Source organism: Dioscorea cayenensis, chromosome 16, assembly GCF_009730915.1.
Source record: "Dioscorea cayenensis subsp. rotundata cultivar TDr96_F1 chromosome 16, TDr96_F1_v2_PseudoChromosome.rev07_lg8_w22 25.fasta, whole genome shotgun sequence".
NCBI classification, from domain to species: domain Eukaryota; kingdom Viridiplantae; phylum Streptophyta; class Magnoliopsida; order Dioscoreales; family Dioscoreaceae; genus Dioscorea; species Dioscorea cayenensis.
This window is the reverse complement of record NC_052486.1, coordinates 277,266-293,409: the sequence shown is the minus strand read 5'-3', so window position 1 is coordinate 293,409 and position 16,144 is coordinate 277,266. Positions and strand designations below refer to the sequence as shown.

The 16,144-nt window shown below is 31.4% G+C and overlaps 1 long non-coding RNA gene across 2 annotated transcripts; it reads right to left on the bottom strand.

Annotated features, from left to right (window-relative positions):
* Nucleotides 1–5,744: 5,744 nt before the first annotated feature.
* On the bottom strand, nucleotides 5,745–9,760 carry LOC120279489. Of its 2 annotated transcripts, none has more exons than XR_005541932.1 (3): nucleotides 9,634–9,760; nucleotides 8,953–9,017; nucleotides 5,745–8,754 (listed from the first exon to the last, which is right to left on the bottom strand). It is a non-coding gene; the product is annotated as an uncharacterized LOC120279489 (long non-coding RNA). The 2 variants fall into 2 exon arrangements; XR_005541933.1 differs by having other exon boundaries at nucleotides 5,745–8,587.
* Nucleotides 9,761–16,144: the final 6,384 nt, after the last annotated feature.

Below are 16,144 nucleotides of genomic sequence, written 5' to 3'. Positions count from 1 at the left end.
GGTATGTTATGAAAGATCAATATAGCTAGCAAATTAGTAGGACATACCATACTTGCACAATAAAAAATTAAATTTGGAAAAATCAAACTTTATGTTATATAAAAATGCATATCATCATTTTCTTAAATCCTAAACACAAGGAAAGAAAGAGTTGACATTATATTTTAGGAAAAAGTCTTCAAATTTTTTAGAGAAAGAGAGTGGTAAGTGAGAGAATATTCACTTGATACTTGTACCAACCATCACCTTGCTTCTTTATGAATTAATTGAAATTAAAAAAAAAAAAAAACCATTAGCGTGGATAGAAATAGAAAGTCAAGACTGGTTCTATATATGTTATACATTCTAAAATATTAGTTTTATTTAAACAATTTTATTTTATAAAAAATTGATAGAGATAATTGTTTACAAGAACTTGCGTTTATGTTTTCTTTAATTTTTTGTACATATTCATGGCAAATAAATGTTAGATATAAATCAGTTCACTAGATAACTAACTTTCATAGTATATATATTATATGCAAACTGAAATAATAATTCTACTTGAATTGAATTTTTCAAACGCGTTTGAGGTGCATGTCTCTCAAATTAAGAAGCAAAGCCTTGCAAGCTATAATAGTACGGAGTGATAATTTTTAACTTGAGCCTACTGAAAGTCTCCTCTTTTGGGTTCTTAAAAAAAAAAGTTTAGGACATTCAATTAATTTGTTTATGAAAAATAAATCACAAGGTTTTAATTTGACTCCTTCTCATTTGAATATTCCTTCTTTTGTGACCATGCTCTATAAGTAGAAGCCCTTTCATTTGAGTTTAATTAATTAGTTCATCAATTTATTCACAACTTTTTGCAATCTCTCAATCACAATGGTAAAGGTATGTGTGTGTGTGTGTATATATATATTCATGCAATTACTAGTATGAATTATATATTATTTTTCTTTTCAAAATAAAATTAACTAGTTATAACATTATTTGAACTTGATTTATTTCAGAAAAAAGTGGTGTTAAAGGTCTCAATGAATGGTGCAAAAGAGCAATCAAAAGCCATGAGCATTGTTGTTAGTTTTTCCGGTATTTTCTTACCATTTCTTTCATTAATATATATATAGTTTAATTTTACCATATATATCTAAAATGTAATGCTTATTGATAATATATATATATATATATAATGAATGACAGGCATTATATCAGCAGGAATTGAAGGAGAGAACAAGGATCAGATCATGTTCATTGGAGATGGAATTGATCCGGTAAATATAGTGAAAGCATTAAGAAAAAAATTTTGTTACGTAGAAGTGATCAGTGTGTCACTCATGGTAGAAGACAAACAAAAAGAGTTGAACACTAAAACTGAAACCATTTTTACACCACCAATCTACCCTTGTAATTATCCATGTATGGAATTGGTCTGTTATGATATGTATACACCACGAAACCCTCCTTGCTCTATTTTGTAAATAATTTTGAAATATATATATGTCAAGTTATGATCGAGTAAATTTGTAGCTAGTATTAATATGATTGTTTATATCATATGTTCATGTTATTAGAAGATTTATTAGAAGATTTCATGTTTGTATGGCTCCAATTAATCGATATAATTTAACATCAATTATATAATTACATAACAATATGTTATATTTCGCGCACCTAGAATTAATCCATTAAATAATTACGACCATTTGGTCTATTGGCATCAGATCCCTTACGTAGGGTGTTCATCTCGAGTGTCGAGCGTCGCTCCCCGAGTTCGATCTCCATCTCGCGCAAGGTGAGGGTACGGTTCGGTGGTGAGCGTTGCTCCCCCACGTGTTCGTCCTTGGGTTCCGGCGCTCGTCGCCTAAAAAAAAAACTCATTTTCATGTAATTTCTTTAAAAATTATCAATAACTAATTAACTAATAAATTTGATAAAGTTCATCTTAATGCTAAATGCATTGTTTCAGATATAAATATATCAAGTAAAATATTGTTGAATGCATGTTTCTGCCACAAAAACAAGGCATTATTGTTTGGAAACTTTTAAAAAATTCTTCTAAATAAATCTAAAAAACTTTGCATATAATAATAATAATAATAATAATAATGTGTAAGTGTAATAAATATACACATATAGCCTAGTTTTATCATAATTAATCACTATATATATTTTTCATGTCCGTTGACTAGTCTCCGCTTGAAAGCTTGCTCTAATAGTCAATAAGACAAAACTAGTTGACCAAGGCTTTGTCTGGAGTCCGATACATGTAATTCTGAATTAACTACCTTCTAAAGTAGTTTAAATATATAATCAATCATTAGATATATATATAGAGAGAGAGAGAGAGAATGACGTTTGTCACTCCTTGAAATATTTTCTTAAACTTACATCCAATGACCATTATGTACATGCATGTATGTATGTATATGTTTGAAATATTATCTTAAACTTACATCCAATGACCATTATGTACATGCATGTATGTATGTATGTATATGTTTGCATATATAGAGAGAGATGATACAACCTTAATTAGTTTTCGTCACATTCATACAAAGAAGCACATATATATAATTATGGTAAAGGTGAGACAAAAATTTATTTTTCATATTGCTTTTAGAGTTATTTTGGTTGTCTAGTAAGTCGAAATTACTAAATGTAAAGTGAAAAATCTGCCAGATCTATTTACATCATCTCTTTGTTTGGTTTGTTATGGCAGAAAAATCTTTGCATTACTTTTTAATTGTTTGGTTTGATGTAAATTAGAAGATACGGTCACTAGTATAAGAGAGGGGTAAGATTACACGCAAATATATTGTATTATTATTAATTATTTAATGAATTTTTAAAAATAATTTAAACTAAAAATAATTAATTTAATTTAATTTAATTTAATTTTTAAATTAATTAAATGATTTAATAAAAGTATTTATTACATTTAAAAAAATAATAATCGTAAACTCAAATAACTAAGCCAAATAATAATAAGAAACTTAAATAATTAAACACTAACTCTAAATAATTAATTTCGTTTCCTCCCATCTACTCTTAACACTAATGTAAATTAATTAATTAATTAACTTAATAATAATTTTATTAATTAAAAATATATAAAAATTCTTTTAATTTTATATAAAAAATATTTTTAATTAAAAATTAAATACAAATTGGTATATTTTTAAATAAAAATAAATTTAATAAAATATAAATAAGTATAAGTTTAATTATATTAACAATTGATTACATGTAAGTTTTCATTTCTTTTAATGCATAATTTGGATAGATGAAGAATGGTGATTTTAGCTGAATGTTTTCTTTGCGATTTTCAACTTACTACAAAAATTTCTGTAAGTTGAAATGCAAAGAAAATGACTACAAAACACAAAACTGCTGACATCTAAAACCGATTTCACAGGAAACCAAATGCCTTTTTATACGTAAAAAGCCAGATTACATTCATGTACTACTTACAGTAGTGCAGTCAAACCAAAATTTCCCTTTAGTTAATACTTTTGTAATTCATATCTCAAAACATAATTTTTTTTTTTGTTCTAGATATATTTCAGCTAAAAATGATACGTTGAAGCTTCATTAAGGGGCAAGAAGACGAAGAAGTCTAAACCCATAAAAGATCATAGCTAATTTGTCCGATATTATTAATAATTACTTATAATATTTTTTAATTCTTGAAGAAATAAGCTGATGATGATCAATACCATATATATTACAATTATTTTGTATAACTACATGTATATATATAGGAGTTATATCAGTCCAAGAGGACCAAATAGTCGTGCTTAGAGGTGGAGTTGATCCTGTATACTTAGGAGCGGAACTAAGAATTATTTTTGGGTCCAAGTGAAAAAATCATGAGAGGAGAAATAATAATTTTTATAAATATTTTCTAAAATTATTAATTTTATATTACATACGTTTAAATTTGTAAAAATTCAAGATCAAACAATATATTTATAAATATTTAAAAAAACATATTTTTTTTAATTTTATATTTAAATTTATGAATAAGGTGACCAAATAAAATATTTTTATAAATCTAAATTTTTAAGCCTATGTAATTTATAAAAAAAATTAAAACCATGACTTCTGTTTAGACTTTTTAATCCGTATCTAATAATTTTATTTATATAATAAACATTATTTGATAATCTGAATAAAGTTGAATCTAATATATATGTGGTTGTGAAGGGCATATTTCTCATCTCTTTTATTTTATATGTATATATATACAAATATATTATCTTAATATATGTGCAAAGCGATGGAGCTAAGGGACCAAGGCTCCTCTTTGCTCACCCCTGGCTCCACCCTGTTTTGTTTGACCAAAAAAAAAAAATTAAGAAAGAAGATGAATGAACATATTGAGCTCATTAGTGCAACTCCGGTGAAGGATGAAACATAAACAGTCTATAAACCGAAACTGCTTACGGTCTGCCAGGTTGTCCTCCTCAGCTCATGCAGCAAAATATTATATAGAGAGCAAAATATTGAATTATCAAACATGAATGTGCGCAAGTGCTCAACTTGTAATATATATATATATATATATATATATATTCATTGATATCTTACATGAAATCATGCATATCTTCAATTTTTCATGTTCTTGCATTCTTAGTATTAGGAGATACATCTCCATCAATGATTATTTTTCTAACATTGTAAATTAGATTTTATACATAAGGTTATCCTCTGGTATATATATATATATACTTCCTCCGTTCTCTTTTATCTGTCGGAAATAACCGAATCTCACATACAAAGAAAGTTGGTTATTTCACATAATTTAATAAAAAATTAGTTATTTTTCCAAAATTACCCCTAATTTATATCTTCACATTTCTCTCTCATATTAAATTTTAAAAAGAGAATTGAATAAAGTGTTAGAGTAATTTTGAAAGAAAAAAAAATAATAAATATTTTTTAATGTTAAAAAATAATAGATAAAATGAACATGAGTTTATGACAAATAAAAAGAAACAGAGAGAGAGAGTATATAGAAACACAGTAACGCACATATGAAAACCATATAATTATATAAAGATCATTTTTTAGAAACATTAAAATAAGGAAAAAAAGAGTAGTTGACATTATATTTTGTAAATAAATCATCAAACAGAGCAAGTCAGAGAGAATAATTGCTCGGTACTTGTGCTAGCTTGCACAAACTACCTTGCATGCACAGTATGATGTCTTAACTGAGCTTTAATTTTTCAAGTATAATTAATTAAGATGATGGCTTCCAATATTCACCTACCACTCATCCTGCATGGGTATACACATATCGACAATGTATATATATATATATATGCTATACTAGCTATACATATATAAATAACTATAAAATATATCCATACCATTATAGGGAAATGCCACAATCTATCTTATTATTAATTATCATGGTCAATATATAATGACTTTATAACCACGCATGCAAAAGACGACGTATAATTAGTAAATACATCTCATTAATCTAGGTGAAAGCATGCAATCATCACAAACTCTAATAAAGATATATATATATATATATATAGCTAATAACCAGCCTTAATCATTGAACATAAAATTACATATATTCCATGCAAGAGAACCAGTACGTAAAGATCAAAAGTAAAAATTTAATTATGAAGTTATTTATATATATATATATATATATACATGCATGCGTTCTTAACAAAACAATAAAATAGAAAATTAGAGAACTTACATTGATATATATAATTATTAAAAATGAATAATATATATGAAAGAGAGAGGAATGAATCGATAGAATCAAAGATGCATGCTAACACAAATTAATTAAAAGCATGCGGTTTGAGGAAGGTTGAGAGAACTTTGTTTTGTCATGAGTTGGTTCAACCAATTATTCCAAAACTCATCATCATCACCGTTAGCGGGGACCATTAATCTTACAGTGGTCGGATACAGAATTAGTCCGTATAAGAGGATTTTTCGGGCTATGTAGAGCCTTATGCAGACAAGGTCAGATTGGCCTCATACATACTGCTGGATAGTGCAACCTAGTCATTCGAGAATGAATTGCGCATAAAAGGGAAAGATGGTTTCAAGACCACGGATCAATTTAAGAAAACATTCTAAGTGAAGTACTTTCTGTTGAGTCTCCAAGCTCAGATGGAGAGACAGTTCCTAAGTCTAAGGCAGGGATTGATGAGTGTAGAAGTGTCTGACGTAGAGTTCGACAGATTGTCTCAGTTTACTTCATCCTTAGTGCCAGATGAAAAGTGCAAGTCTCGTCATTTTATAAAAGGCCTGAAAAACCAATTTCGGCGAGCTATTGTGCTTTTCCTGAGACAATCTTATATACGAAGATAGTCAACATTGTCAAGGACCTAGAGATTACCCGGCAGGAGACACAAGACCCAAGTAGACAGGAGTATTAGCGGCATCGGGGTTAGAACCCTCGAAAGAGTTAGTCTTCCACGAGTAGCTATTGGCATTCTAGGTGGGAACACTGGTCACGACCCTACAGCAGGACCCTGACTTCATCATCTGGTTCAGGAGACAAGGGCTGATCTAGTAGTGTAGCCCTGGAGACTCGGTGTCATACTAGTGCAGACGCGTATCCGGCACGTATTATCGATGTGACAACCAGGAGCATTTCATCGCTCATTGCTAGAGGTGGCAAAAATTCGGGTCCGGACAACTACTAATATAAATAGAAAAACTTGTGTTCGGACCCGGCCCGGTTTTAAATCCGGACAAACTTGGCATGTCCAAACCCGGTTTATTTTAAAACCGGGTTGTCCGGATGTCCAAATTTGTGCGAATTCTATAATCTATTTTTAAGTTCGCTCAAATATTAAATTATAAAAAAAATAGTTTAATTCACATTAAATACAAAAAAAACATCAATAATCCAAAACTCAACTCAAATTATAGAAAAATTTAAGTCTTAATAAAAAAACAATATATGTTTAAAGTTTCTAGAAGAATGGCTTAAAACAAATGGGCCTAAGGTTGTGGGCTTTTAAAATTTTAAGGGGTTAAAACAAATGGGCCTAAGGTTGTGGGCTTTTAAAATTTAAATCCGGACAACCAAGCCATGTTCGGACCCGGCCCGTATTTGCAAACATTATGTCCAAACCCTTTTTATTCCGGGCCGGACAAAACAGGGCCGGCGGGTCCGAACAGATTATTGCCACCCCTACTCATTGCCCGCATAGCCCGCCTTGGACTTAGGGATGTGGTGGGACTTAAGGCGCGGCAAATGAGCAACCCAGGTCATTTGATGAAACTCGACAAATAGATCCAAGACTTTCTCAGCAGGATATATACCTCGAGGGGCAGAAGGGAAAGGCGCCCTTTGCCTGTTCGTCCTCGTGTCAGACTGAAGACACGACCCTAAGTCACTGGCCTACCATGGCCTGCTGGGCGAGAAGAGAAAGAAGGCTGGTCTGCCATAGGCTCATTCCCTTTCCTGCTCCTCGAGGTACCCTGCTGATAATGTCTTGGAGTATCTTTTGTCGCGATCCACAAGATAACCGAGGTTGCTCATCTGCTGGTCCCTTAGGCCCATTGCCTCTTTGAGTCCAAGGCGGGCTGGGCGGGTACTAAGCGATGAAATGCTCTGGACTGCCACATTGATAATACGTGCCAGCTGTGGGTTTGCACTCTGCCTGTGAATGGCAACCCCCACAAGTAGCACACCGAGTCTCCTAGGCTACACTGCTAGATAAGCAACTGTCTCCAGAATCAGATGACGAAGTCGAGGGCCTAATGTAGGTTTGTGACCGATGCTCCCGCCTAGAATGCGAGAGCTATTCCTAGAAGACTAACTCTTTCGAGGGTTCCGACCCCGGTGCCGCTGCTACTTACGCTTACTTGGGTCCTCTGTCTCCAGCAAAATAATCTCTAGGTCCTTCGTACTATTAACTATCTACGCATAAGATTGCCTCAGGAAAGGCACAATATCTCGTCGAATGTGGTTCTCTAGGCTTTATATAAAACGACAAGATTTGCTCTTTGCATTTGGCACTAAGGATGAATTAAACTGAGACAATCTGTCAAACTCTGCGTCGTACTCTTCTACACTCATCGATCCCTTCCTCATACCTAGGATCTGTCTCTCCATCTGAGCTCAAAGACTCAACGGAAAGTACTTAACGTATAATTCTTTGTTAAATTGATCTCAGGATTTAAAAGCATCTTCCCCATTAACGCACAGTTCATTATCGAACCACTGGGATGCACTATCCTACAGTATGTACGAGGCCAGTCTGACCTAGTCTTCATCAAGGCTTTTCATAGTCCGAAAAAGTCCTCTCTAATTAACTAATTCTGTACCCGACCACTGTAGGATTGGTGGTCTCTGCAAACGATGATGGTGTGTGCCGTTCGAACTCTGTCAGTAGATATCGGCCGCTTCCAAGAGTATGTTGTTGGCATTAGTTATGCATCATCAGCATCATCTCTTTCATGATGTCCGGTAGAGTACCAGAATTCGACTGTTCTTCCTATTGCCATTCATTATCATATTGCTCAGGATCCTCATACTGCCAATCCATGGGCTTTTGGGCGGGGCTTGCAAGCCTTCTGCGAGGTCACCCTATACCCCTTGGCATGATTTCTGCAATTTAGAAGACAGTAAGAATATCAACAGCCAAAGCCGGATCTTCGATCGTAATCAGAACGGACACGCATGTCCAGAGCCCTACTACAGAAAACATGTGCGCATGGCTATGATTTATTTTTGCTAGTTGGGCAAGTTGCCAGGAATAAAGATATACTAAAAACCTGCATAAATACATAATACAGACAGTAAAATACAAAATAAACCATCTTACAATATAAATAAATAAATTACAAACAATAGAATAATAATATAATACCAACTGAAATAATACAATAATTTCATAATTAAATAGCTTTCTAAATATTTAAATAATTAACTATACACCAAAAATACAGAGTGATACGGGTGCGAGAGCATACCTGATTTAGGAGTACGGAGCTTAACTTTCCCCTTTACACCATGGTTTAGGGTTCTATTGCCGAATCTAACAATGTAAATAATATTTTTTTTAAAAAAACCCCAAAAAAATAGACTAGACCTATAACCGCAACGGGATCACAGGCTAAACTAAGCATGAAAGTAAATGCAAGCCTACCAACAAGAATAATTAAAAAAAAAAAAAGACAAATAACAACAAGAGGAAAATAAAAATAAATTTAAGCAAGAGGCTAAATCACGAAAAATTTCTAAATTAGTGGAAGCTTCCGGATTTCACAAAATGAAGCTAAGTGGGATTAAAGCAAAGATAGTCATTAAAGTAACAACCAATGGATGCCCTTCACTTGGCTAGACTTATAACAAGCTTTCACTTTCAAGTATTAAAATCATGGAAATTAACATGCATCTAAGAAAGCAAAACTCACAAGAAATCATGTATGCAATAACATAGGAAAGGCTGAAATCCCAAGGAAAAAAAATCATTAAAGCAAAGCAAATACATAAAAGAAAATGGTTACAAGATAAACATATATAAATTAACACATAAGCATATTCACACTATACTAGAAGGCTGCAGGAATTTGAGGTACAAAAGTGTGGCATGGAAAGATATAAATACACAAACATGAAGAGCTCAAATGAACCACCAACTCTAATCTCACCGATGAGTTGCCGGTGAAGAATTCTCTCTTTTTTCACCGATCAAGAGATTCAAGAGAAAAGAATTGAGTTCCGGTCTTCTTCAGACACCAAAAGATCCAAGGGAAAAAAAATTTGAGTTGCTGCCTTGATGGAGAAGAGACATGATTTAAAAAAAAAAAAAGTGGGGACAACTCCACAGGAAAAATCCGACCAGATCCATATTTTGCGGTTGATTGGGAGTGAGGCACATGCTTGGGCCTACAGGTGGGACAATCCTCACAAGTACTGAATCAATATTGAACATGTTGCCAGTGAAGCGGAAGAGCTCTTCTTCTTGTTGCTGTTGCTGTTGATCATGCAGAAGAGAAGGTCCCTTATTTGTTGCTGCTATACAGTGATCAGTCATGAGTAGTGCATCATTATTGAACGTGTAGTTGGCATTGAAGCTGAAAATTATAGCTCTTGTTGTTGTTGTTGTTGTTATAGTTGTTGATATTCATGGAAATTAAAAGAGAAGGTCCTTCATAATTTGATGCTATACAGAGATCAATGAGTGGATTAATACTGGACGTGTTAGTAGTGAAAGTAAAGAGCTTGCCGGCAGGAGAGAAGACGAGTACTCCAGCAACTGGAACACAGCACAGCACAGCCACCTCAATTAACTTCTTGAAGAACCCTTTCCGGCGTTTGGAGAAGGTGGCCTGCCTGGCTGTGTACGTCCTTCTCTATTCTTTTTATTGGGATCTTCTGCCGTCCTTGAGTACTTTGCCTCTTCTTCTTCTTTAAATTCAATATTTCATTCCCTCCGTCATGCATGCATGCATGCATTCACGTACTATATATACGTACCACTCTTAATTAATGTTTACGTACTATTTCATGAATATATATATATATATAGGAGTTCAAATTATTAATCAGTTATTTATATCCATAAATAGTTATCAATCATTTTTTTTTTTAATGCTTCAAATTATCTAACAGATTTTGATTGTGTTATGAACTTATGAGGAAAGCCATCATGAATATTTAAAGATATATAATATAGGAGAAATAAGTAGGAAATTAAGCCATCGTGAAAAAGATATATATATATATATATATAAAAAAATCATGAATGTATTGCTTAACTTTTTGTAAGGAAATTAAGCAAGCATCGTGAAAATATACAGGAGTTCAATCAGTTAAGATTTTCAATATATAAGATTTTCAATATATTATATATTCTTTAATATATAAGATTTTCAATCAGTTAAAATATACAGTAGTTATATATTAATTTTTTAATATATAACTACTGTGTTTATAGCTGGGTGACCAGAATGCGAAGGAAGACAAGTCTCTATATATTTTTCTTTTTAAACGTGATAAAAAACAAAGTCAGTGATCTGCACATAATTCATTGGAGGAATAATCCATTGTTCTTTATTGATCATATGTAGATAACAAATCAAATTAAGTCTTTAATTTCCCCAGAAGTCTTCTTATCATGTGTTTTCTTCTCTTTGCAGCCCTTAATTTTCCATCTATCATGGCCTCAGCAACTTTGTACACCCTTGCATGCGTGACATAAGTTTTGAAAAACTGATCCATTATTTATGGGACTATCTATATATCATCATCACTTCGGTTTTTTGGGAAAAAAAAAAAATTCAACTGATCAAACAAATATATTTTCTAATGATTTAAAAAAAAATAGTAATATTACTAAAGATCTATTATTTATTAAAAACAATATAAATTTATTAATATTAAGTAAATTAAATTTAGACAATTTCTTTTATCTAAAACACATAGAATCAACCAAAGTACTGGACTTAACCTCACTCATTTATTTGTTCTTAGAAAATTATTGATAATATTAATGAACTAGCTAGCTAGAAATTTTATTTTATTTTATCTTTGATTCATTAGTTTTTTAATTAAGACGAGGTGTTTGGAGCCTTATATATAAAACATTGGCCTCTTACAATTGATGCTTGTTTGTATACACATAAGGATTCAAAACCTAAATCACTTGCTTAAATATGACTCAAACTTCTAACTCTTTAACCAACCTCTATTAGCAATTAGTTAGCAAATTTGATGAAGATAAATACATACATATATCAAGACATTATTGTTTGGGAAAACTTCTCAATATTTCTCAAAATAAATAGTGACAAATAATAATAATCTTTGAACAATGTGTAAATGTCATATACACACACACACACACACACACACACACTGACATAGCCCATTTTTATCATAATTATTAATCACAATATATATTTTCGATGCATATGCCCTTCGGATAGTCTCTGCTAGACTTTTTTGTTTAATAGGCAATAATAAGACACAACTAGTTGACTAATTAATAAGGCTTTGTCTTAAGTCTTATATATTTAATTTTAAAGTTGTTTAAGTTTACAATCAATCATTATGATATATAATTAATGACGTTTGTCTAATGACATAATATAAATTAAGTTCTTAACTTCCTAGGAAAGTTACTCCCTAATTAAAATGCTTTCTTAAACTAATTACATCTAATGAACACTGTGTGTGTATATATAGAAGATAAAACCTTAGGCTTCATCACATTCATACAAGAAGCATATATATCCAAGTGGGGTCAATATTAATATGGTAAAGGTGAGGCAAAATTTTATTTTCCATGCTTTTGAAGTTAATACTTTTGAGCTTGATCATATCTCAAAACTAGTCAATGTTTTTGCTCTTTATATATATATCAGCTAAAAATGGTGTTCAAGCTCCATTTAGGGGACAATAAGAAGAAGTCTAAAGCCATGACGATCATAGCTAATTTTTCCGGTACTATTAATTAATCCCTATAACTTGTAATTCTTGAAGAAATTAATAATAATAATAAGATGATGATGATGATCACTATATATATATATATATTAAAATTGTTTTGTATAACTACATGTATATATATAGGAATTATATCAGTCCAAGTCGATGGAGAAAAGGACCAAATCATTGTGATCGGAGAAGGAGTTGATCCCGTATGCATGACGAAAAAATTAAGGAAGAAGATGGGTCATGTCGAGCTCATTATTGTAGCTCCGGCGAAGGTTGATAAACTCGACGATAAGCTGAAGCCATATACGGTCTGGCAGGGTTGTCATTCTCAGTTCATACAGCATCCATTTGCATATGAATATTGTGGCAAGCCTGATCCTTACTGTGTTATCTTATGAAAATGTTATGTTATTTCATGCTTGAGTTTGAGTGGAAAAAAATACTAGCTGGTAGATTTGTTGGCCATGTTTGAGGTTAATTTGGTTGATGAAATTAAAACAATATTATGATTTAATAGCTTTTACTTTTCCAAGTTCTTGAAAGGTTTAATTAGTATGTATATATATTTATATATATCAAACATTATATATATAGCCTTTTTAATATTAGATTTGACAAAGTCTGATCACCAGCCAATAGACAAATGATTAAATAATAACTCTATTAATTTGTACGTTTGCACGTTGAATATTAATTTAATGAATTCATAGAGTTTTTTATAAAAAAATATGTCATACTTGAACAGGTTGATGATATTTGTGCATGGTCTGAAAAAGAAGATACATGTATTCCTTTTTCTCAAGTTATGAATTCAGTAATATTCTATGATTTATTACTGTCACTAGGGGTGGCAATAATCTGTCCGGACCCGCCGGCCCGGTTTTGTCCTGCCCGGAATAAAAAAAAGGTTTAGACATAAGATTTGTAAATGCGGGCCGGGTCCGGACATAGAAATTCGGACAACTGGGCCCTTTTAACCCCTAAAACTTTAAAAACCCACAACCTTTAGGCCCATTTGTTTTAAGCCTATTCTTCTAAAACCTTTAAACATATATTGTTTTTTCTATTAAGACTTAGATTTTTCTATAATTTGAGTTGAGTTTTGGATTATTGATGTTTTTTTTTTCATTTAATGTGAATTAAATTATTTTTGTATAATTTAATATTTGAGCGAACTTAAAAATAGCATATAGAATTCAGACAAATTTGGACATCCGGACAACCCGGTTTAAAATAAACCGGGTTTGGACATGCTAAGTTTGTCCGGATTTATAACCGGGCCGGGTCTGGACACAAGTTTTTCTATTTATATTAGTAGTTGTCCGGACCCGAATTTTTGCCACCCCTAACTGTCACTAGGGGTGGACATGGGTCAGTGTGTCGGGTCCGGGTCAGGGCTAGACTCGAAAAATATAACCCATATATTCTGAGTCTGGTAGGGCCATGATTCGACCAAATTGTTTTGATCCAAACCCGACCCATTTGATTGTCATTAGGCCGTGCCCGAAGCCCGACCCACCCAAAAAATAAATAATTTTTATGAAATAATTGAAATAATTAAATAAAACTACTACTACAACCCCTAAAATTTTTTTCAAACATTTAAAAATGCAATACAAGTATTATAAATGGTTCAAATAAATTCTATATAAATAAGTAGTAATATTATCAACAAATATTATATATATAATTATATATATTATAAATAATATATGATATATATATATATATATATATATTATTTATTTATTCGGGTCAGGGCCCAGTCCGGGGTCGAAAATCCGATCAAAACTCATCGACTCAGACTCCATGAAATTGATCAGTCAACGCTCAGCCCAACTTTCTAAACCCGTAGCCTGTATTTTTTGATGGGTTCAGACCAACCCATGGGTCGCCCGGCCCATGTCCACTCCTAACTGTCACATGTATTAATGACAGTTTTTTTTTTTCTTTATAAAATAATTGAACACATATGCATTGTTTGTTAACTGTCATTATATGTAACTTTCATAATTAATGAAGAGAAAAATTAATTAAATTGAACACTTGCCAATTTGCCATCAAAGCTGTGCAGCTTGAAGATGATAAAAAAACATTTGATAATTAAATGGAAATCAACCCAACTAATATTGCTACATATATCAACTTAATTGCAGTATTAATGTCTTAATTAAAATTTAGAGGAAGCTCTAATTAATAATACTCAACCGATCATATTCAGATATTAATTAATGTGTGTGATTTATATTTATATACATAAAGGAAAAATTGAACTTAATTTCAAGTATATGTTATTTTCTAGTACAATTTACATGTCACAATGAACAAAAATATATATTGAAGTAACAACAAACAATAATTAAAATAAGTAAACTTTAACTAATTGATATTCAAATTAATTAAAATTTTTTCAATCTCGAAAGATTATAGGGTGGCAAAGAAAAATATTAAAGTATCAAATATGCATGTGTTCAACTTGTAGTATATATATATATATATATATATATATTACATTGTTATCTTATATGAAATCATGCATATCTTCAATATTTATGTTCTTGTTGCAAGTATTAGGAGATACATCTCCATCAATTTTTTTTTTTTTATCATTGTAAATTAATTAGATCTAATATTATCCTCTGATATATATAAACATATGGATTACTCATTCTTTTATCTATTTTCACAACTAGGTTTATTAAAAATTTAAAAGCCAAGTAGAATGCCTGCCACTCTAATTAATGTAAGAAGCCATCATATACATATATATGTGTGTAGAAAAACTAAAAAAATATGAAGAAATAAGAAATAGATAAGAGCTTGAATATTTGAAATAGATGATGATGCTAATGATGACGATGATGTTGAACAATGAGACATAATTGAAGTATAGTTAATTAATATAAAGATGGATAGGTGGATAGATAGCAAATTAAAATGGTGAAAAGTTTGGAAATTAAAGTTATATATATATATAATGGGATTTAAAACACAACACGCCTCGCGAGATGCTGTCACAAAGTTGGGTTTCGTTGACAGATGATCAGTGTGCTTTGTTTTCAATTTTATATTGACGGATGTGGATGTATGTGTCTCTTTCTGGCAAATGTTAGTTGTTTGTTTGTTTGGCGGTCACCGAACATGGTGGCGGATGCATTAGCAAAGGCTGTTTGTTCTTTGTTTGATCATATGATTTGGGAGAATACCAATCCCTCTATGTTATCTTTTTTTTTTTAATGAGTAATCCATGCAGGTGTTGATCTCAAATATATATAGAGCATCGATCCTCTACGCACGTTCACAGATTTGTAATCTGTGAACGTTGCTCTCACTGTACATCATTTTGTACATCATTTTAATCATACTGTTGCTATTGATAGACGTCTGTGTACGTTCACAAAAACCCTTTTATATATATATATATATATAATGGGAAATACAAAGATGGAGTAACTACGTACGTACCATCACCTTCTGGCCATAACATTCCTTTCACTACCTCCAAAGCCACCCATATTTGATCTTTTCCTATCTATATTTATGTATATCATAAAATAATAAATATTACTCTTGTAAAATATCAATTGATTAAAATAGAGCATATATATATATATATATATAAGATAGATTGAAATTACAAGAAAACAAATGCTAATTTATATTAGAATTCAACTATGGAAAATAGCAATACATATATAAAAGTAATGTTATATATATATA